This window comes from Lactuca saligna, chromosome 1 (genome assembly GCF_052625555.1).
Source record: "Lactuca saligna cultivar CGN05327 chromosome 1, ASM5262555v1, whole genome shotgun sequence".
Taxonomy (NCBI): domain Eukaryota; kingdom Viridiplantae; phylum Streptophyta; class Magnoliopsida; order Asterales; family Asteraceae; genus Lactuca; species Lactuca saligna.
The window spans coordinates 154297103-154315486 of NC_136417.1; the positions used below are offsets into that span (position 1 = coordinate 154297103).

The following is an 18384-nucleotide window of genomic DNA, read 5'->3' on the forward strand; positions in this document are numbered from 1 at the left end:
GGATATAGCAAGAAAGAAAAAAAAAACGCACCTAAAACATAAAAAAACGCAGACGGGCAACGAAAAAAGGGGGTGCAACACGAGGACTTCCCAGGGGGTCACCCATCCTAGTACTACTCTCGCCCAAGCACGCTTAACTGCGGAGTTCTGATGGGATCCGGTGCATTAGTGCTGGTATGATCGCACCCGAAATACTATCCATGCTTATTGTTTTTATTTCTTACAAGACGCAGAACCTCGTTTGCTTTCGGACGCGAGGCGTGGGACCCACGTGATGGATCGGCTCGGTTCGGGAAACAAGAAAACAATCAACATTGAACCGGAGGCCGCCCGAGCATGGATATAGCAAGAAAGAAAAAAAAACGCACCTAAAACATAAAAAAACGCAGACGGGCAAGAACCTCGTTTGCTTTCGGACGCGAGGCGTGGGACCCACGTGATGGATCGGCTCGGTTCGGGAAACAAGAAAACAATCAACATTGAACCGGAGGCCGCCCGAGCATGGATATAGCAAGAAAGAAAAAAAACACACCTAAAACATAAAAAAAACGCAGACGGGCAACGAAAAAGGGGGTGCAACACGAGGACTTCCCAGGGGGTCACCCATCCTAGTACTATTCTCGCCCAAGCACGCTTAACTGCGGAGTTCTGATGGGATCCGGTGCATTAGTGCTGGTATGATCGCACCCGAAATACTATCCATGCTTATTGTTTTTATGTCTTACAAGACGCAGAACCTCGTTTGCTTTCGGACGCGAGGCGTGGGACCCACGTGATGGATCGGCTCGGTTCGGGAAACAAGAAAACAATCAACATTGAACCGGAGGCCGCCCGAGCATGGATATAGCAAGAAAGAAAAAAAAAACGCACCTAAAACATAAAAAAACGCAGACGGGCAACGAAAAAAGGGGGTGCAACACGAGGACTTCCCAGGGGGTCACCCATCCTAGTACTACTCTCGCCCAAGCACGCTAAACTGCGGAGTTCTGATGGGATCCGGTGCATTAGTGCTGGTATGATCGCACCCGAAATACTATCCATGCTTATTGTTTTTATTTCTTACAAGACGCAGAACCTCGTTTGCTTTCGGACGCGAGGCGTGGGACCCACGTGATGGATCGGCTCGGTTCGGGAAACAAGAAAACAATCAACATTGAACCGGAGGCCGCCCGAGCATGGATATAGCAAGAAAGAAAAAAAACACACCTAAAACATAAAAAAAAACGCAGACGGGCAACGAAAAAAGGGGGTGCAACACGAGGACTTCCCAGGGGGTCACCCATCCTAGTACTACTCTCGCCCAAGCACGCTTGACTGCGGAGTTCTGATGGGATCCGGTGCATTAGTGCTGGTATGATCGCACCCGAAATACTATCCATGCTTATTGTTTTTATGTCTTACAAGACGCAGAACCTCCTTTGCTTTCGGACGCGAGGCGTGGGACCCACGTGATGGATCGACTCGGTTCGGGAAACAAGAAAACAATCAACATTGAACCGGAGGCCGCCCGAGCATGGATATAGCAAGAAAGAAAAAAAACACACCTAAAACATAAAAAAAAACGCAGACGGGCAACGAAAAAGGGGGTGCAACACGAGGACTTCCCAGGGGGTCACCCATCCTAGTACTACTCTCGCCCAAGCACGCTTAACTGCGGAGTTCTGATGGGATCCGGTGCATTAGTGCTGGTATGATCGCACCCGAAATACTATCCATGCTTATTGTTTTTATTTCTTACAAGACGCAGAACCTCGTTTGCTTTCGGACGCGAGGCGTGGGACCCATGTGATGGATCGGCTCGGTTCGGGAAACAAGAAAACAATCAACATTGAACCGGAGGCCGCCCGAGCATGGATATAGCAAGAAAGAAAAAAAAAACACACCTAAAACATAAAAAAACGCAGACGGGCAAGAACCTCGTTTGCTTTCGGACGCGAGGCGTGGGACCCACGTGATGGATCGGCTCGGTTCGGGAAACAAGAAAACAATCAACATTGAACCGGAGGCCGCCTGAGCATGGATATAGCAAGAAAGAAAAAAAAAACGCACCTAAAACATAAAAAAACGCAGACGGGCAACGAAAAAAGGGGGTGCAACACGAGGACTTCCCAGGGGGTCACCCATCCTAGTACTACTCTCGCCCAAGCACGCTTGACTGCGGAGTTCTGATGGGATCCGGTGCATTAGTGCTGGTATGATCGCACCCGAAATACTATCCATGCTTATTGTTTTTATGTCTTACAAGACGCAGAACCTCGTTTGCTTTCGGACGCGAGGCGTGGGACCCACGTGATGGATCGGCTCGGTTCGGGAAACAAGAAAACAATCAACATTGAACCGGAGGCCGCCCGAGCATGGATATAGCAAGAAAGAAAAAAAAACGCACCTAAAACATAAAAAAACGCAGACGGGCAACGAAAAAGGGGGTGCAACACGAGGACTTCCCAGGGGGTCACCCATCCTAGTACTACTCTCGCCCAAGCACGCTTAACTGCGGAGTTCTGATGGGATCCGGTGCATTAGTGCTGGTATGATCGCACCCGAAATACTATCCATGCTTATTGTTTTTATGTCTTACAAGACGCAGAACCTCGTTTGCTTTCGGACGCGAGGCGTGGGACCCACGTGATGGATCGGCTCGGTTCGGGAAACAAGAAAACAATCAACATTGAACCGGAGGCCGCCCGAGCATGGATATAGCAAGAAAGAAAAAAAAAACGCACCTAAAACATAAAAAAACGCAGACGGGCAACGAAAAAAGGGGGTGCAACACGAGGACTTCCCAGGGGGTCACCCATCCTAGTACTACTCTCGCCCAAGCACGCTTAACTGCGGAGTTCTGATGGGATCCGGTGCATTAGTGCTGGTATGATCGCACCCGAAATACTATCCATGCTTATTGTTTTTATTTCTTACAAGACGCAGAACCTCGTTTGCTTTCGGACGCGAGGCGTGGGACCCACGTGATGGATCGGCTCGGTTCGGGAAACAAGAAAACAATCAACATTGAACCGGAGGCCGCCCGAGCATGGATATAGCAAGAAAGAAAAAAAAACGCACCTAAAACATAAAAAAACGCAGACGGGCAAGAACCTCGTTTGCTTTCGGACGCGAGGCGTGGGACCCACGTGATGGATCGGCTCGGTTCGGGAAACAAGAAAACAATCAACATTGAACCGGAGGCCGCCCGAGCATGGATATAGCAAGAAAGAAAAAAAACACACCTAAAACATAAAAAAAACGCAGACGGGCAACGAAAAAGGGGGTGCAACACGAGGACTTCCCAGGGGGTCACCCATCCTAGTACTATTCTCGCCCAAGCACGCTTAACTGCGGAGTTCTGATGGGATCCGGTGCATTAGTGCTGGTATGATCGCACCCGAAATACTATCCATGCTTATTGTTTTTATGTCTTACAAGACGCAGAACCTCGTTTGCTTTCGGACGCGAGGCGTGGGACCCACGTGATGGATCGGCTCGGTTCGGGAAACAAGAAAACAATCAACATTGAACCGGAGGCCGCCCGAGCATGGATATAGCAAGAAAGAAAAAAAAAACGCACCTAAAACATAAAAAAACGCAGACGGGCAACGAAAAAAGGGGGTGCAACACGAGGACTTCCCAGGGGGTCACCCATCCTAGTACTACTCTCGCCCAAGCACGCTTGACTGCGGAGTTCTGATGGGATCCGGTGCATTAGTGCTGGTATGATCGCACCCGAAATACTATCCATGCTTATTGTTTTTATGTCTTACAAGACGCAGAACCTCGTTTGCTTTCGGACGCGAGGCGTGGGACCCACGTGATGGATCGGCTCGGTTCGGGAAACAAGAAAACAATCAACATTGAACCGGAGGCCGCCCGAGCATGGATATAGCAAGAAAGAAAAAAAAAACGCACCTAAAACATAAAAAAACGCAGACGGGCAACGAAAAAAGGGGGTGCAACACGAGGACTTCCCAGGGGTCACCCATCCTAGTACTACTCTCGCCCAAGCACGCTTGACTGCGGAGTTCTGATGGGATCCGGTGCATTAGTGCTGGTATGATCGCACCCGAAATACTATCCATGCTTATTGTTTTTATGTCTTACAAGACGCAGAACCTCGTTTGCTTTCGGACGCGAGGCGTGGGACCCACGTGATGGATCGGCTCGGTTCGGGAAACAAGAAAACAATCAACATTGAACCGGAGGCCGCCCGAGCATGGATATAGCAAGAAAGAAAAAAAAACGCACCTAAAACATAAAAAAACGCAGACGGGCAACGAAAAAGGGGGTGCAACACGAGGACTTCCCAGGGGGTCACCCATCCTAGTACTACTCTCGCCCAAGCACGCTTAACTGCGGAGTTCTGATGGGATCCGGTGCATTAGTGCTGGTATGATCGCACCCGAAATACTATCCATGCTTATTGTTTTTATGTCTTACAAGACGCAGAACCTCGTTTGCTTTCGGACGCGAGGCGTGGGACCCACGTGATGGATCGGCTCGGTTCGGGAAACAAGAAAACAATCAACATTGAACCGGAGGCCGCCCGAGCATGGATATAGCAAGAAAGAAAAAAAAAAACGCACCTAAAACATAAAAAAACGCAGACGGGCAACGAAAAAAGGGGGTGCAACACGAGGACTTCCCAGGGGGTCACCCATCCTAGTACTACTCTCGCCCAAGCACGCTTAACTGCGGAGTTCTGATGGGATCCGGTGCATTAGTGCTGGTATGATCGCACCCGAAATACTATCCATGCTTATTGTTTTTATTTCTTACAAGACGCAGAACCTCGTTTGCTTTCGGACGCGAGGCGTGGGACCCACGTGATGGATCGGCTCGGTTCGGGAAACAAGAAAACAATCAACATTGAACCGGAGGCCGCCCGAGCATGGATATAGCAAGAAAGAAAAAAAAACGCACCTAAAACATAAAAAAACGCAGACGGGCAAGAACCTCGTTTGCTTTCGGACGCGAGGCGTGGGACCCACGTGATGGATCGGCTCGGTTCGGGAAACAAGAAAACAATCAACATTGAACCGGAGGCCGCCCGAGCATGGATATAGCAAGAAAGAAAAAAAAACGCACCTAAAACATAAAAAAACGCAGACGGGCAAGAACCTCGTTTGCTTTCGGACGCGAGGCGTGGGACCCACGTGATGGATCGGCTCGGTTCGGGAAACAAGAAAACAATCAACATTGAACCGGAGGCCGCCCGAGCATGGATATAGCAAGAAAGAAAAAAAACACACCTAAAACATAAAAAAAACGCAGACGGGCAACGAAAAAGGGGGTGCAACACGAGGACTTCCCAGGGGGTCACCCATCCTAGTACTATTCTCGCCCAAGCACGCTTAACTGCGGAGTTCTGATGGGATCCGGTGCATTAGTGCTGGTATGATCGCACCCGAAATACTATCCATGCTTATTGTTTTTATGTCTTACAAGACGCAGAACCTCGTTTGCTTTCGGACGCGAGGCGTGGGACCCACGTGATGGATCGGCTCGGTTCGGGAAACAAGAAAACAATCAACATTGAACCGGAGGCCGCCCGAGCATGGATATAGCAAGAAAGAAAAAAAAAACGCACCTAAAACATAAAAAAACGCAGACGGGCAACGAAAAAAGGGGGTGCAACACGAGGACTTCCCAGGGGGTCACCCATCCTAGTACTACTCTCGCCCAAGCACGCTTGACTGCGGAGTTCTGATGGGATCCGGTGCATTAGTGCTGGTATGATCGCACCCGAAATACTATCCATGCTTATTGTTTTTATGTCTTACAAGACGCAGAACCTCGTTTGCTTTCGGACGCGAGGCGTGGGACCCACGTGATGGATCGGCTCGGTTCGGGAAACAAGAAAACAATCAACATTGAACCGGAGGCCGCCCGAGCATGGATATAGCAAGAAAGAAAAAAAAACGCACCTAAAACATAAAAAAACGCAGACGGGCAACGAAAAAGGGGGTGCAACACGAGGACTTCCCAGGGGGTCACCCATCCTAGTACTACTCTCGCCCAAGCACTCTTAACTGCGGAGTTCTGATGGGATCCGGTGCATTAGTGCTGGTATGATCGCACCCGAAATACTATCCATGCTTATTGTTTTTATGTCTTACAAGACGCAGAACCTCGTTTGCTTTCGGACGCGAGGCGTGGGACCCACGTGATGGATCGGCTCGGTTCGGGAAACAAGAAAACAATCAACATTGAACCGGAGGCCGCCCGAGCATGGATATAGCAAGAAAGAAAAAAAAAACGCACCTAAAACATAAAAAAACGCAGACGGGCAACGAAAAAAAGGGGTGCAACACGAGGACTTCCCAGGGGGTCACCCATCCTAGTACTACTCTCGCCCAAGCACGCTTAACTGCGGAGTTCTGATGGGATCCGGTGCATTAGTGCTGGTATGATCGCACCCGAAATACTATCCATGCTTATTGTTTTTATTTCTTACAAGACGCAGAACCTCGTTTGCTTTCGGACGCGAGGCGTGGGACCCACGTGATGGATCGGCTCGGTTCGGGAAACAAGAAAACAATCAACATTGAACCGGAGGCCGCCCGAGCATGGATATAGCAAGAAAGAAAAAAAAACGCACCTAAAACATAAAAAAACGCAGACGGGCAACGAAAAAGGGGGTGCAACACGAGGACTTCCCAGGGGGTCACCCATCCTAGTACTACTCTCGCCCAAGCACGCTTAACTGCGAAGTTCTGATGGGATCCGGTGCATTAGTGCTGGTATGATCGCACCCGAAATACTATCCATGCTTATTGTTTTTATTTCTTACAAGACGCAGAACCTCGTTTGCTTTCGGACGCGAGGCGTGGGACCCACGTGATGGATCGGCTCGGTTCGGGAAACAAGAAAACAATCAACATTGAACCGGAGGCCGCCCGAGCATGGATATAGCAAGAAAGAAAAAAAACGCACCTAAAACATAAAAAAACGCAGACGGGCAAGAACCTCGTTTGCTTTCGGACGCGAGGCGTGGGACCCACGTGATGGATCGGCTCGGTTCGGGAAACAAGAAAACAATCAACATTGAACCGGAGGCCGCCCGAGCATGGATATAGCAAGAAAGAAAAAAAACACACCTAAAACATAAAAAAAACGCAGACGGGCAACGAAAAAGGGGGTGCAACACGAGGACTTCCCAGGGGGTCACCCATCCTAGTACTACTCTCGCCCAAGCACGCTTGACTGCGGAGTTCTGATGGGATCCGGTGCATTAGTGCTGGTATGATCGCACCCGAAATACTATCCATGCTTATTGTTTTTATGTCTTACAAGACGCAGAACCTCGTTTGCTTTCGGACGCGAGGCGTGGGACCCATGTGATGGATCGGCTCGGTTCGGGAAACAAGAAAACAATCAACATTGAACCGGAGGCCGCCCGAGCATGGATATAGCAAGAAAGAAAAAAAAAACGCACCTAAAACATAAAAAAACGCAGACGGGCAAGAACCTCGTTTGCTTTCGGACGCGAGGCGTGGGACCCACGTGATGGATCGGCTCGGTTCGGGAAACAAGAAAACAATCAACATTGAACCGGAGGCCGCCCGAGCATGGATATAGCAAGAAAGAAAAAAAACACACCTAAAACATAAAAAAAACGCAGACGGGCAACGAAAAAGGGGGTGCAACACGAGGACTTCCCAGGGGGTCACCCATCCTAGTACTATTCTCGCCCAAGCACGCTTAACTGCGGAGTTCTGATGGGATCCGGTGCATTAGTGCTGGTATGATCGCACCCGAAATACTATCCATGCTTATTGTTTTTATGTCTTACAAGACGCAGAACCTCGTTTGCTTTCGGACGCGAGGCGTGGGACCCACGTGATGGATCGGCTCGGTTCGGGAAACAAGAAAACAATCAACATTGAACCGGAGGCCGCCCGAGCATGGATATAGCAAGAAAGAAAAAAAAAAACGCACCTAAAACATAAAAAAACGCAGACGGGCAACGAAAAAAGGGGGTGCAACACGAGGACTTCCCAGGGGGTCACCCATCCTAGTACTACTCTCGCCCAAGCACGCTTGACTGCGGAGTTCTGATGGGATCCGGTGCATTAGTGCTGGTATGATCGCACCCGAAATACTATCCATGCTTATTGTTTTTATGTCTTACAAGACGCAGAACCTCGTTTGCTTTCGGACGCGAGGCGTGGGACCCACGTGATGGATCGGCTCGGTTCGGGAAACAAGAAAACAATCAACATTGAACCGGAGGCCGCCCGAGCATGGATATAGCAAGAAAGAAAAAAAAAACGCACCTAAAACATAAAAAAACGCAGACGGGCAACGAAAAAAGGGGGTGCAACACGAGGACTTCCCAGGGGGTCACCCATCCTAGTACTACTCTCGCCCAAGCACGCTTGACTGCGGAGTTCTGATGGGATCCGGTGCATTAGTGCTGGTATGATCGCACCCGAAATACTATCCATGCTTATTGTTTTTATGTCTTACAAGACGCAGAACCTCGTTTGCTTTCGGACGCGAGGCGTGGGACCCACGTGATGGATCGGCTCGGTTCGAGAAACAAGAAAACAATCAACATTGAACCGGAGGCCGCCCGAGCATGGATATAGCAAGAAAGAAAAAAAAACGCACCTAAAACATAAAAAAACGCAGACGGGCAACGAAAAAGGGGGTGCAACACGAGGACTTCCCAGGGGGTCACCCATCCTAGTACTACTCTCGCCCAAGCACGCTTAACTGCGGAGTTCTGATGGGATCCGGTGCATTAGTGCTGGTATGATCGCACCCGAAATACTATCCATGCTTATTGTTTTTATGTCTTACAAGACGCAGAACCTCGTTTGCTTTCGGACGCGAGGCGTGGGACCCACGTGATGGATCGGCTCGGTTCGGGAAACAAGAAAACAATCAACATTGAACCGGAGGCCGCCCGAGCATGGATATAGCAAGAAAGAAAAAAAAAACGCACCTAAAACATAAAAAAACGCAGACGGGCAACGAAAAAAAGGGGTGCAACACGAGGACTTCCCAGGGGGTCACCCATCCTAGTACTACTCTCGCCCAAGCACGCTTAACTGCAGAGTTCTGATGGGATCCGGTGCATTAGTGCTGGTATGATCGCACCCGAAATACTATCCATGCTTATTGTTTTTATTTCTTACAAGACGCAGAACCTCGTTTGCTTTCGGACGCGAGGCGTGGGACCCACGTGATGGATCGGCTCGGTTCGGGAAACAAGAAAACAATCAACATTGAACCGGAGGCCGCCCGAGCATGAATATAGCAAGAAAGAAAAAAAAACGCACCTAAAACATAAAAAAACGCAGACGGGCAACGAAAAAGGGGGTGCAACACGAGGACTTCCCAGGGGGTCACCCATCCTAGTACTACTCTCGCCCAAGCACGCTTAACTGCGAAGTTCTGATGGGATCCGGTGCATTAGTGCTGGTATGATCGCACCCGAAATACTATCCATGCTTATTGTTTTTATTTCTTACAAGACGCAGAACCTCGTTTGCTTTCGGACGCGAGGCGTGGGACCCACGTGATGGATCGGCTCGGTTCGGGAAACAAGAAAACAATCAACATTGAACCGGAGGCCGCCCGAGCATGGATATAGCAAGAAAGAAAAAAAAACGCACCTAAAACATAAAAAAACGCAGACGGGCAAGAACCTCGTTTGCTTTCGGACGCGAGGCGTGGGACCCACGTGATGGATCGGCTCGGTTCGGGAAACAAGAAAACAATCAACATTGAACCGGAGGCCGCCCGAGCATGGATATAGCAAGAAAGAAAAAAAACACACCTAAAACATAAAAAAAACGCAGACGGGCAACGAAAAAGGGGGTGCAACACGAGGACTTCCCAGGGGGTCACCCATCCTAGTACTACTCTCGCCCAAGCACGCTTGACTGCGGAGTTCTGATGGGATCCGGTGCATTAGTGCTGGTATGATCGCACCCGAAATACTATCCATGCTTATTGTTTTTATGTCTTACAAGACGCAGAACCTCGTTTGCTTTCGGACGCGAGGCGTGGGACCCATGTGATGGATCGGCTCGGTTCGGGAAACAAGAAAACAATCAACATTGAACCGGAGGCCGCCCGAGCATGGATATAGCAAGAAAGAAAAAAAAAACGCACCTAAAACATAAAAAAACGCAGACGGGCAAGAACCTCGTTTGCTTTCGGACGCGAGGCGTGGGACCCACGTGATGGATCGGCTCGGTTCGGGAAACAAGAAAACAATCAACATTGAACCGGAGGCCGCCCGAGCATGGATATAGCAAGAAAGAAAAAAAACACACCTAAAACATAAAAAAAACGCAGACGGGCAACGAAAAAGGGGGTGCAACACGAGGACTTCCCAGGGGGTCACCCATCCTAGTACTATTCTCGCCCAAGCACGCTTAACTGCGGAGTTCTGATGGGATCCGGTGCATTAGTGCTGGTATGATCGCACCCGAAATACTATCCATGCTTATTGTTTTTATGTCTTACAAGACGCAGAACCTCGTTTGCTTTCGGACGCGAGGCGTGGGACCCACGTGATGGATCGGCTCGGTTCGGGAAACAAGAAAACAATCAACATTGAACCGGAGGCCGCCCGAGCATGGATATAGCAAGAAAGAAAAAAAAAACGCACCTAAAACATAAAAAAACGCAGACGGGCAACGAAAAAAGGGGGTGCAACACGAGGACTTCCCAGGGGGTCACCCATCCTAGTACTACTCTCGCCCAAGCACGCTTGACTGCGGAGTTCTGACGGGATCCGGTGCATTAGTGCTGGTATGATCGCACCCGAAATACTATCCATGCTTATTGTTTTTATGTCTTACAAGACGCAGAACCTCGTTTGCTTTCGGACGCGAGGCGTGGGACCCACGTGATGGATCGGCTCGGTTCGGGAAACAAGAAAACAATCAACATTGAACCGGAGGCCGCCCGAGCATGGATATAGCAAGAAAGAAAAAAAAACGCACCTAAAACATAAAAAAACGCAGACGGGCAACGAAAAAGGGGGTGCAACACGAGGACTTCCCAGGGGGTCACCCATCCTAGTACTACTCTAGCCCAAGCACGCTTAACTGCGGAGTTCTGATGGGATCCGGTGCATTAGTGCTGGTATGATCGCACCCGAAATACTATCCATGCTTATTGTTTTTATGTCTTACAAGACGCAGAACCTCGTTTGCTTTCGGACGCGAGGCGTGGGACCCACGTGATGGATCGGCTCGGTTCGGGAAACAAGAAAACAATCAACATTGAACCGGAGGCCGCCCGAGCATGGATATAGCAAGAAAGAAAAAAAAACGCACCTAAAACATAAAAAAACGCAGACGGGCAACGAAAAAGGGGGTGCAACACGAGGACTTCCCAGGGGGTCACCCATCCTAGTACTACTCTCGCCCAAGCACGCTTAACTGCGGAGTTCTGATGGGATCCGGTGCATTAGTGCTGGTATGATCGCACCCGAAATACTATCCATGCTTATTGTTTTTATGTCTTACAAGACGCAGAACCTCGTTTGCTTTCGGACGCGAGGCGTGGGACCCACGTGATGGATCGGCTCGGTTCGGGAAACAAGAAAACAATCAACATTGAACCGGAGGCCGCCCGAGCATGGATATAGCAAGAAAGAAAAAAAAAACGCACCTAAAACATAAAAAAACGCAGACGGGCAACGAAAAAAAGGGGTGCAACACGAGGACTTCCCAGGGGGTCACCCATCCTAGTACTACTCTCGCCCAAGCACGCTTAACTGCGGAGTTCTGATGGGATCCGGTGCATTAGTGCTGGTATGATCGCACCCGAAATACTATCCATGCTTATTGTTTTTATTTCTTACAAGACGCAGAACCTCGTTTGCTTTCGGACGCGAGGCGTGGGACCCACGTGATGGATCGGCTCGGTTCGGGAAACAAGAAAACAATCAACATTGAACCGGAGGCCGCCCGAGCATGGATATAGCAAGAAAGAAAAAAAAACGCACCTAAAACATAAAAAAACGCAGACGGGCAACGAAAAAGGGGGTGCAACACGAGGACTTCCCAGGGGGTCACCCATCCTAGTACTACTCTCGCCCAAGCACGCTTAACTGCGGAGTTCTGATGGTATCCGGTGCATTAGTGCTGGTATGATCGCACCCGAAATACTATCCATGCTTATTGTTTTTATTTCTTACAAGACGCAGAACCTCGTTTGCTTTCGGACGCGAGGCGTGGGACCCACGTGATGGATCGGCTCGGTTCGGGAAACAAGAAAACAATCAACATTGAACCGGAGGCCGCCCGAGCATGGATATAGCAAGAAAGAAAAAAAAAACGCACCTAAAACATAAAAAAACGCAGACGGGCAAGAACCTCGTTTGCTTTCGGACGCGAGGCGTGGGACCCACGTGATGGATCGGCTCGGTTCGGGAAACAAGAAAACAATCAACATTGAACCGGAGGCCGCCCGAGCATGGATATAGCAAGAAAGAAAAAAAACACACCTAAAACATAAAAAAAACGCAGACGGGCAACGAAAAAGGGGGTGCAACACGAGGACTTCCCAGGGGGTCACCCATCCTAGTACTACTCTCGCCCAAGCACGCTTGACTGCGGAGTTCTGATGGGATCCGGTGCATTAGTGCTGGTATGATCGCACCCGAAATACTATCCATGCTTATTGTTTTTATGTCTTACAAGACGCAGAACCTCGTTTGCTTTCGGACGCGAGGCGTGGGACCCATGTGATGGATCGGCTCGGTTCGGGAAACAAGAAAACAATCAACATTGAACCGGAGGCCGCCCGAGCATGGATATAGCAAGAAAGAAAAAAAAAACGCACCTAAAACATAAAAAAACGCAGACGGGCAAGAACCTCGTTTGCTTTCGGACGCGAGGCGTGGGACCCACGTGATGGATCGGCTCGGTTCGGGAAACAAGAAAACAATCAACATTGAACCGGAGGCCGCCCGAGCATGGATATAGCAAGAAAGAAAAAAAACACACCTAAAACATAAAAAAAACGCAGACGGGCAACGAAAAAGGGGGTGCAACACGAGGACTTCCCAGGGGGTCACCCATCCTAGTACTATTCTCGCCCAAGCACGCTTAACTGCGGAGTTCTGATGGGATCCGGTGCATTAGTGCTGGTATGATCGCACCCGAAATACTATCCATGCTTATTGTTTTTATGTCTTACAAGACGCAGAACCTCGTTTGCTTTCGGACGCGAGGCGTGGGACCCACGTGATGGATCGGCTCGGTTCGGGAAACAAGAAAACAATCAACATTGAACCGGAGGCCGCCCGAGCATGGATATAGCAAGAAAGAAAAAAAAAACGCACCTAAAACATAAAAAAACGCAGACGGGCAACGAAAAAAGGGGGTGCAACACGAGGACTTCCCAGGGGGTCACCCATCCTAGTACTACTCTCGCCCAAGCACGCTTGACTGCGGAGTTCTGATGGGATCCGGTGCATTAGTGCTGGTATGATCGCACCCGAAATACTATCCATGCTTATTGTTTTTATGTCTTACAAGACGCAGAACCTCGTTTGCTTTCGGACGCGAGGCGTGGGACCCACGTGATGGATCGGCTCGGTTCGGGAAACAAGAAAACAATCAACATTGAACCGGAGGCCGCCCGAGCATGGATATAGCAAGAAAGAAAAAAAAACGCACCTAAAACATAAAAAAACGCAGACGGGCAACGAAAAAAGGGGGTGCAACACGAGGACTTCCCAGGGGGTCACCCATCCTAGTACTACTCTCGCCCAAGCACGCTTAACTGCGGAGTTCTGATGGGATCCGGTGCATTAGTGCTGGTATGATCGCACCCGAAATACTATCCATGCTTATTGTTTTTATGTCTTACAAGACGCAGAACCTCGTTTGCTTTCGGACGCGAGGCGTGGGACCCACGTGATGGATCGGCTCGGTTCGGGAAACAAGAAAACAATCAACATTGAACCGGAGGCCGCCCGAGCATGGATATAGCAAGAAAGAAAAAAAAAACGCACCTAAAACATAAAAAAACGCAGACGGGCAACGAAAAAAAGGGGTGCAACACGAGGACTTCCCAGGGGGTCACCCATCCTAGTACTACTCTCGCCCAAGCACGCTTAACTGCGGAGTTCTGATGGGATCCGGTGCATTAGTGCTGGTATGATCGCACCCGAAATACTATCCATGCTTATTGTTTTTATTTCTTACAAGACGCAGAACCTCGTTTGCTTTCGGACGCGAGGCGTGGGACCCACGTGATGGATCGGCTCGGTTCGGGAAACAAGAAAACAATCAACATTGAACCGGAGGCCGCCCGAGCATGGATATAGCAAGAAAGAAAAAAAAACGCACCTAAAACATAAAAAAACGCAGACGGGCAACGAAAAAGGGGGTGCAACACGAGGACTTCCCAGGGGGTCACCCATCCTAGTACTACTCTCGCCCAAGCACGCTTAACTGCGGAGTTCTGATGGGATCCGGTGCATTAGTGCTGGTATGATCGCACCCGAAATACTATCCATGCTTATTGTTTTTATTTCTTACAAGACGCAGAACCTCGTTTGCTTTCGGACGCGAGGCGTGGGACCCACGTGATGGATCGGCTCGGTTCGGGAAACAAGAAAACAATCAACATTGAACCGGAGGCCGCCCGAGCATGGATATAGCAAGAAAGAAAAAAAAAACGCACCTAAAACATAAAAAAACGCAGACGGGCAAGAACCTCGTTTGCTTTCGGACGCGAGGCGTGGGACCCACGTGATGGATCGGCTCGGTTCGGGAAACAAGAAAACAATCAACATTGAACCGGAGGCCGCCCGAGCATGGATATAGCAAGAAAGAAAAAAAACACACCTAAAACATAAAAAAAACGCAGACGGGCAACGAAAAAGGGGGTGCAACACGAGGACTTCCCAGGGGGTCACCCATCCTAGTACTACTCTCGCCCAAGCACGCTTGACTGCGGAGTTCTGATGGGATCCGGTGCATTAGTGCTGGTATGATCGCACCCGAAATACTATCCATGCTTATTGTTTTTATGTCTTACAAGACGCAGAACCTCGTTTGCTTTCGGACGCGAGGCGTGGGACCCATGTGATGGATCGGCTCGGTTCGGGAAACAAGAAAACAATCAACATTGAACCGGAGGCCGCCCGAGCATGGATATAGCAAGAAAGAAAAAAAAAACGCACCTAAAACATAAAAAAACGCAGACGGGCAAGAACCTCGTTTGCTTTCGGACGCGAGGCGTGGGACCCACGTGATGGATCGGCTCGGTTCGGGAAACAAGAAAACAATCAACATTGAACCGGAGGCCGCCCGAGCATGGATATAGCAAGAAAGAAAAAAAACACACCTAAAACATAAAAAAAACGCAGACGGGCAACGAAAAAGGGGGTGCAACACGAGGACTTCCCAGGGGGTCACCCATCCTAGTACTATTCTCGCCCAAGCACGCTTAACTGCGGAGTTCTGATGGGATCCGGTGCATTAGTGCTGGTATGATCGCACCCGAAATACTATCCATGCTTATTGTTTTTATGTCTTACAAGACGCAGAACCTCGTTTGCTTTCGGACGCGAGGCGTGGGACCCACGTGATGGATCGGCTCGGTTCGGGAAACAAGAAAACAATCAACATTGAAACGGAGGCCGCCCGAGCATGGATATAGCAAGAAAGAAAAAAAAAACGCACCTAAAACATAAAAAAACGCAGACGGGCAACGAAAAAAGGGGGTGCAACACGAGGACTTCCCAGGGGGTCACCCATCCTAGTACTACTCTCGCCCAAGCACGCTTGACTGCGGAGTTCTGATGGGATCCGGTGCATTAGTGCTGGTATGATCGCACCCGAAATACTATCCATGCTTATTGTTTTTATGTCTTACAAGACGCAGAACCTCGTTTGCTTTCGGACGCGAGGCGTGGGACCCACGTGATGGATCGGCTCGGTTCGGGAAACAAGAAAACAATCAACATTGAACCGGAGGCCGCCCGAGCATGGATATAGCAAGAAAGAAAAAAAAACGCACCTAAAACATAAAAAAACGCAGACGGGCAACGAAAAAGGGGGTGCAACACGAGGACTTCCCAGGGGGTCACCCATCCTAGTACTACTCTCGCCCAAGCACGCTTAACTGCGGAGTTCTGATGGGATCCGGTGCATTAGTGCTGGTATGATCGCACCCGAAATACTATCCATGCTTATTGTTTTTATGTCTTACAAGACGCAGAACCTCGTTTGCTTTCGGACGCGAGGCGTGGGACCCACGTGATGGATCGGCTCGGTTCGGGAAACAAGAAAACAATCAACATTGAACCGGAGGCCGCCCGAGCATGGATATAGCAAGAAAGAAAAAAAAAACGCACCTAAAACATAAAAAAACGCAGACGGGCAACGAAAAAAAGGGGTGCAACACGAGGACTTCCCAGGGGGTCACCCATCCTAGTACTACTCTCGCCCAAGCACGCTTAACTGCGGAGTTCTGATGGGATCCGATGCATTAGTGCTGGTATGATCGCACCCGAAATACTATCCATGCTTATTGTTTTTATTTCTTACAAGACGCAGAACCTCGTTTGCTTTCGGACGCGAGGCGTGGGACCCACGTGATGGATCGGCTCGGTTCGGGAAACAAGAAAACAATCAACATTGAACCGGAGGCCGCCCGAGCATGGATATAGCAAGAAAGAAAAAAAAACGCACCTAAAACATAAAAAAACGCAGACGGGCAACGAAAAAGGGGGTGCAACACGAGGACTTCCCAGGGGGTCACCCATCCTAGTACTACTCTCGCCCAAGCACGCTTAACTGCGGAGTTCTGATGGGATCCGGTGCATTAGTGCTGGTATGATCGCACCCGAAATACTATCCATGCTTATTGTTTTTATTTCTTACAAGACGCAGAACCTCGTTTGCTTTCGGACGCGAGGCGTGGGACCCACGTGATGGATCGGCTCGGTTCGGGAAACAAGAAAACAATCAACATTGAACCGGAGGCCGCCCGAGCATGGATATAGCAAGAAAGAAAAAAAAAACGCACCTAAAACATAAAAAAACGCAGACGGGCAAGAACCTCGTTTGCTTTCGGACGCGAGGCGTGGGACCCACGTGATGGATCGGCTCGGTTCGGGAAACAAGAAAACAATCAACATTGAACCGGAGGCCGCCCGAGCATGGATATAGCAAGAAAGAAAAAAAACACACCTAAAACATAAAAAAAACGCAGACGGGCAACGAAAAAGGGGGTGCAACACGAGGACTTCCCAGGGGGTCACCCATCCTAGTACTACTCTCGCCCAAGCACGCTTGACTGCGGAGTTCTGATGGGATCCGGTGCATTAGTGCTGGTATGATCGCACCCGAAATACTATCCATGCTTATTGTTTTTATGTCTTACAAGACGCAGAACCTCGTTTGCTTTCGGACGCGAGGCGTGGGACCCATGTGATGGATCGGCTCGGTTCGGGAAACAAGAAAACAATCAACATTGAACCGGAGGCCGCCCGAGCATGGATATAGCAAGAAAGAAAAAAAAAACGCACCTAAAACATAAAAAAACGCAGACGGGCAAGAACCTCGTTTGCTTTCGGACGCGAGGCGTGGGACCCACGTGATGGATCGGCTCGGTTCGGGAAACAAGAAAACAATCAACATTGAACCGGAGGCTGCCCGAGCATGGATATAGCAAGAAAGAAAAAAAACACACCTAAAACATAAAAAAAACGCAGACGGGCAACGAAAAAGGGGGTGCAACACGAGGACTTCCCAGGGGGTCACCCATCCTAGTACTATTCTCGCCCAAGCACGCTTAACTGCGGAGTTCTGATGGGATCCGGTGCATTAGTGCTGGTATGATCGCACCCGAAATACTATCCATGCTTATTGTTTTTATGTCTTACAAGACGCAGAACCTCGTTTGCTTTCGGACGCGAGGCGTGGGACCCACGTGATGGATCGGCTCGGTTCGGGAAACAAGAAAACAATCAACATTGAACCGGAGGCCGCCTGAGCATGGATATAGCAAGAAAGAAAAAAAAAACGCACCTAAAACATAAAAAAACGCAGACGGGCAACGAAAAAAGGGGGTGCAACACGAGGACTTCCCAGGGGGTCACCCATCCTAGTACTACTCTCGCCCAAGCACGCTTGACTGCGGAGTTCTGATGAGATCCGGTGCATTAGTGCTGGTATGATCGCACCCGAAATACTATCCATGCTTATTGTTTTTATGTCTTACAAGACGCAGAACCTCGTTTGCTTTCGGACGCGAGGCGTGGGACCCACGTGATGGATCGGCTCGGTTCGGGAAACAAGAAAACAATCAACATTGAACCGGAGGCCGCCCGAGCATGGATATAGCAAGAAAGAAAAAAAAAACGCACCTAAAACATAAAAAAACGCAGACGGGCAACGAAAA

At 49.5% G+C, this 18384-nt stretch overlaps 47 non-coding genes across 47 annotated transcripts; all 47 read right to left on the reverse strand.

Moving 5' to 3' along the window:
- Positions 1-69: 69 nt before the first annotated feature.
- Positions 70-188, reverse strand: LOC145026667 (5S ribosomal RNA). The gene has a single exon (XR_013674627.1). It is a non-coding gene; the product is annotated as a 5S ribosomal RNA (ribosomal RNA).
- Positions 189-570: 382 nt separating this feature from the next.
- On the reverse strand, positions 571-689 carry LOC145023078 (5S ribosomal RNA). The gene has a single exon (XR_013671182.1). It is a non-coding gene; the product is annotated as a 5S ribosomal RNA (ribosomal RNA).
- Positions 690-908: 219 nt separating this feature from the next.
- Positions 909-1027, reverse strand: LOC145026261 (5S ribosomal RNA). Its single transcript, XR_013674245.1, has one exon. It is a non-coding gene; the product is annotated as a 5S ribosomal RNA (ribosomal RNA).
- A 219-nt stretch (positions 1028-1246) lies between these two features.
- Positions 1247-1365, reverse strand: LOC145025474 (5S ribosomal RNA). Its single transcript, XR_013673487.1, has one exon. It is a non-coding gene; the product is annotated as a 5S ribosomal RNA (ribosomal RNA).
- A 218-nt stretch (positions 1366-1583) lies between these two features.
- Positions 1584-1702, reverse strand: LOC145026679 (5S ribosomal RNA). The gene has a single exon (XR_013674638.1). It is a non-coding gene; the product is annotated as a 5S ribosomal RNA (ribosomal RNA).
- Positions 1703-2087: 385 nt separating this feature from the next.
- On the reverse strand, positions 2088-2206 carry LOC145025475 (5S ribosomal RNA). The gene has a single exon (XR_013673488.1). It is a non-coding gene; the product is annotated as a 5S ribosomal RNA (ribosomal RNA).
- Positions 2207-2423: 217 nt separating this feature from the next.
- On the reverse strand, positions 2424-2542 carry LOC145026690 (5S ribosomal RNA). Its single transcript, XR_013674649.1, has one exon. It is a non-coding gene; the product is annotated as a 5S ribosomal RNA (ribosomal RNA).
- A 219-nt stretch (positions 2543-2761) lies between these two features.
- LOC145026704 (5S ribosomal RNA) lies at positions 2762-2880 on the reverse strand. The gene has a single exon (XR_013674661.1). It is a non-coding gene; the product is annotated as a 5S ribosomal RNA (ribosomal RNA).
- Positions 2881-3262: 382 nt separating this feature from the next.
- On the reverse strand, positions 3263-3381 carry LOC145023089 (5S ribosomal RNA). The gene has a single exon (XR_013671192.1). It is a non-coding gene; the product is annotated as a 5S ribosomal RNA (ribosomal RNA).
- Positions 3382-3600: 219 nt separating this feature from the next.
- Positions 3601-3719, reverse strand: LOC145025476 (5S ribosomal RNA). The gene has a single exon (XR_013673489.1). It is a non-coding gene; the product is annotated as a 5S ribosomal RNA (ribosomal RNA).
- A 219-nt stretch (positions 3720-3938) lies between these two features.
- On the reverse strand, positions 3939-4056 carry LOC145026729 (5S ribosomal RNA). The gene has a single exon (XR_013674685.1). It is a non-coding gene; the product is annotated as a 5S ribosomal RNA (ribosomal RNA).
- A 217-nt stretch (positions 4057-4273) lies between these two features.
- LOC145026715 (5S ribosomal RNA) lies at positions 4274-4392 on the reverse strand. The gene has a single exon (XR_013674672.1). It is a non-coding gene; the product is annotated as a 5S ribosomal RNA (ribosomal RNA).
- A 220-nt stretch (positions 4393-4612) lies between these two features.
- Positions 4613-4731, reverse strand: LOC145026727 (5S ribosomal RNA). The gene has a single exon (XR_013674683.1). It is a non-coding gene; the product is annotated as a 5S ribosomal RNA (ribosomal RNA).
- A 547-nt stretch (positions 4732-5278) lies between these two features.
- On the reverse strand, positions 5279-5397 carry LOC145023100 (5S ribosomal RNA). Its single transcript, XR_013671203.1, has one exon. It is a non-coding gene; the product is annotated as a 5S ribosomal RNA (ribosomal RNA).
- Positions 5398-5616: 219 nt separating this feature from the next.
- Positions 5617-5735, reverse strand: LOC145025477 (5S ribosomal RNA). Its single transcript, XR_013673490.1, has one exon. It is a non-coding gene; the product is annotated as a 5S ribosomal RNA (ribosomal RNA).
- Positions 5736-5952: 217 nt separating this feature from the next.
- On the reverse strand, positions 5953-6071 carry LOC145026283 (5S ribosomal RNA). The gene has a single exon (XR_013674264.1). It is a non-coding gene; the product is annotated as a 5S ribosomal RNA (ribosomal RNA).
- A 219-nt stretch (positions 6072-6290) lies between these two features.
- Positions 6291-6409, reverse strand: LOC145026739 (5S ribosomal RNA). Its single transcript, XR_013674694.1, has one exon. It is a non-coding gene; the product is annotated as a 5S ribosomal RNA (ribosomal RNA).
- Positions 6410-6626: 217 nt separating this feature from the next.
- On the reverse strand, positions 6627-6745 carry LOC145025775 (5S ribosomal RNA). The gene has a single exon (XR_013673774.1). It is a non-coding gene; the product is annotated as a 5S ribosomal RNA (ribosomal RNA).
- A 381-nt stretch (positions 6746-7126) lies between these two features.
- LOC145025478 (5S ribosomal RNA) lies at positions 7127-7245 on the reverse strand. Its single transcript, XR_013673491.1, has one exon. It is a non-coding gene; the product is annotated as a 5S ribosomal RNA (ribosomal RNA).
- A 383-nt stretch (positions 7246-7628) lies between these two features.
- LOC145023111 (5S ribosomal RNA) lies at positions 7629-7747 on the reverse strand. The gene has a single exon (XR_013671214.1). It is a non-coding gene; the product is annotated as a 5S ribosomal RNA (ribosomal RNA).
- Positions 7748-7967: 220 nt separating this feature from the next.
- On the reverse strand, positions 7968-8086 carry LOC145025479 (5S ribosomal RNA). Its single transcript, XR_013673492.1, has one exon. It is a non-coding gene; the product is annotated as a 5S ribosomal RNA (ribosomal RNA).
- Positions 8087-8305: 219 nt separating this feature from the next.
- LOC145025480 (5S ribosomal RNA) lies at positions 8306-8424 on the reverse strand. Its single transcript, XR_013673493.1, has one exon. It is a non-coding gene; the product is annotated as a 5S ribosomal RNA (ribosomal RNA).
- A 217-nt stretch (positions 8425-8641) lies between these two features.
- Positions 8642-8760, reverse strand: LOC145026751 (5S ribosomal RNA). Its single transcript, XR_013674705.1, has one exon. It is a non-coding gene; the product is annotated as a 5S ribosomal RNA (ribosomal RNA).
- A 219-nt stretch (positions 8761-8979) lies between these two features.
- On the reverse strand, positions 8980-9098 carry LOC145025580 (5S ribosomal RNA). Its single transcript, XR_013673590.1, has one exon. It is a non-coding gene; the product is annotated as a 5S ribosomal RNA (ribosomal RNA).
- Positions 9099-9315: 217 nt separating this feature from the next.
- LOC145025776 (5S ribosomal RNA) lies at positions 9316-9434 on the reverse strand. The gene has a single exon (XR_013673775.1). It is a non-coding gene; the product is annotated as a 5S ribosomal RNA (ribosomal RNA).
- A 382-nt stretch (positions 9435-9816) lies between these two features.
- Positions 9817-9935, reverse strand: LOC145025482 (5S ribosomal RNA). Its single transcript, XR_013673494.1, has one exon. It is a non-coding gene; the product is annotated as a 5S ribosomal RNA (ribosomal RNA).
- A 383-nt stretch (positions 9936-10318) lies between these two features.
- On the reverse strand, positions 10319-10437 carry LOC145023122 (5S ribosomal RNA). Its single transcript, XR_013671223.1, has one exon. It is a non-coding gene; the product is annotated as a 5S ribosomal RNA (ribosomal RNA).
- A 219-nt stretch (positions 10438-10656) lies between these two features.
- Positions 10657-10775, reverse strand: LOC145025836 (5S ribosomal RNA). The gene has a single exon (XR_013673830.1). It is a non-coding gene; the product is annotated as a 5S ribosomal RNA (ribosomal RNA).
- Positions 10776-10992: 217 nt separating this feature from the next.
- LOC145026068 (5S ribosomal RNA) lies at positions 10993-11111 on the reverse strand. Its single transcript, XR_013674059.1, has one exon. It is a non-coding gene; the product is annotated as a 5S ribosomal RNA (ribosomal RNA).
- Positions 11112-11328: 217 nt separating this feature from the next.
- LOC145026762 (5S ribosomal RNA) lies at positions 11329-11447 on the reverse strand. Its single transcript, XR_013674716.1, has one exon. It is a non-coding gene; the product is annotated as a 5S ribosomal RNA (ribosomal RNA).
- A 219-nt stretch (positions 11448-11666) lies between these two features.
- LOC145026773 (5S ribosomal RNA) lies at positions 11667-11785 on the reverse strand. The gene has a single exon (XR_013674727.1). It is a non-coding gene; the product is annotated as a 5S ribosomal RNA (ribosomal RNA).
- A 217-nt stretch (positions 11786-12002) lies between these two features.
- Positions 12003-12121, reverse strand: LOC145026630 (5S ribosomal RNA). Its single transcript, XR_013674592.1, has one exon. It is a non-coding gene; the product is annotated as a 5S ribosomal RNA (ribosomal RNA).
- A 383-nt stretch (positions 12122-12504) lies between these two features.
- Positions 12505-12623, reverse strand: LOC145025483 (5S ribosomal RNA). The gene has a single exon (XR_013673495.1). It is a non-coding gene; the product is annotated as a 5S ribosomal RNA (ribosomal RNA).
- Positions 12624-13006: 383 nt separating this feature from the next.
- LOC145023133 (5S ribosomal RNA) lies at positions 13007-13125 on the reverse strand. Its single transcript, XR_013671234.1, has one exon. It is a non-coding gene; the product is annotated as a 5S ribosomal RNA (ribosomal RNA).
- A 219-nt stretch (positions 13126-13344) lies between these two features.
- LOC145025484 (5S ribosomal RNA) lies at positions 13345-13463 on the reverse strand. Its single transcript, XR_013673496.1, has one exon. It is a non-coding gene; the product is annotated as a 5S ribosomal RNA (ribosomal RNA).
- Positions 13464-13681: 218 nt separating this feature from the next.
- On the reverse strand, positions 13682-13800 carry LOC145026785 (5S ribosomal RNA). Its single transcript, XR_013674738.1, has one exon. It is a non-coding gene; the product is annotated as a 5S ribosomal RNA (ribosomal RNA).
- A 219-nt stretch (positions 13801-14019) lies between these two features.
- Positions 14020-14138, reverse strand: LOC145026797 (5S ribosomal RNA). The gene has a single exon (XR_013674749.1). It is a non-coding gene; the product is annotated as a 5S ribosomal RNA (ribosomal RNA).
- Positions 14139-14355: 217 nt separating this feature from the next.
- LOC145026809 (5S ribosomal RNA) lies at positions 14356-14474 on the reverse strand. Its single transcript, XR_013674760.1, has one exon. It is a non-coding gene; the product is annotated as a 5S ribosomal RNA (ribosomal RNA).
- A 383-nt stretch (positions 14475-14857) lies between these two features.
- Positions 14858-14976, reverse strand: LOC145025486 (5S ribosomal RNA). The gene has a single exon (XR_013673498.1). It is a non-coding gene; the product is annotated as a 5S ribosomal RNA (ribosomal RNA).
- Positions 14977-15359: 383 nt separating this feature from the next.
- LOC145023144 (5S ribosomal RNA) lies at positions 15360-15478 on the reverse strand. The gene has a single exon (XR_013671244.1). It is a non-coding gene; the product is annotated as a 5S ribosomal RNA (ribosomal RNA).
- A 219-nt stretch (positions 15479-15697) lies between these two features.
- On the reverse strand, positions 15698-15816 carry LOC145025487 (5S ribosomal RNA). Its single transcript, XR_013673499.1, has one exon. It is a non-coding gene; the product is annotated as a 5S ribosomal RNA (ribosomal RNA).
- Positions 15817-16033: 217 nt separating this feature from the next.
- Positions 16034-16152, reverse strand: LOC145026821 (5S ribosomal RNA). The gene has a single exon (XR_013674774.1). It is a non-coding gene; the product is annotated as a 5S ribosomal RNA (ribosomal RNA).
- Positions 16153-16371: 219 nt separating this feature from the next.
- LOC145025769 (5S ribosomal RNA) lies at positions 16372-16490 on the reverse strand. Its single transcript, XR_013673768.1, has one exon. It is a non-coding gene; the product is annotated as a 5S ribosomal RNA (ribosomal RNA).
- Positions 16491-16707: 217 nt separating this feature from the next.
- LOC145026833 (5S ribosomal RNA) lies at positions 16708-16826 on the reverse strand. Its single transcript, XR_013674787.1, has one exon. It is a non-coding gene; the product is annotated as a 5S ribosomal RNA (ribosomal RNA).
- A 383-nt stretch (positions 16827-17209) lies between these two features.
- On the reverse strand, positions 17210-17328 carry LOC145025488 (5S ribosomal RNA). Its single transcript, XR_013673500.1, has one exon. It is a non-coding gene; the product is annotated as a 5S ribosomal RNA (ribosomal RNA).
- Positions 17329-17711: 383 nt separating this feature from the next.
- LOC145023155 (5S ribosomal RNA) lies at positions 17712-17830 on the reverse strand. The gene has a single exon (XR_013671255.1). It is a non-coding gene; the product is annotated as a 5S ribosomal RNA (ribosomal RNA).
- A 219-nt stretch (positions 17831-18049) lies between these two features.
- Positions 18050-18168, reverse strand: LOC145025952 (5S ribosomal RNA). Its single transcript, XR_013673942.1, has one exon. It is a non-coding gene; the product is annotated as a 5S ribosomal RNA (ribosomal RNA).
- Between the last annotated feature and the right edge of the window lie 216 nt (positions 18169-18384).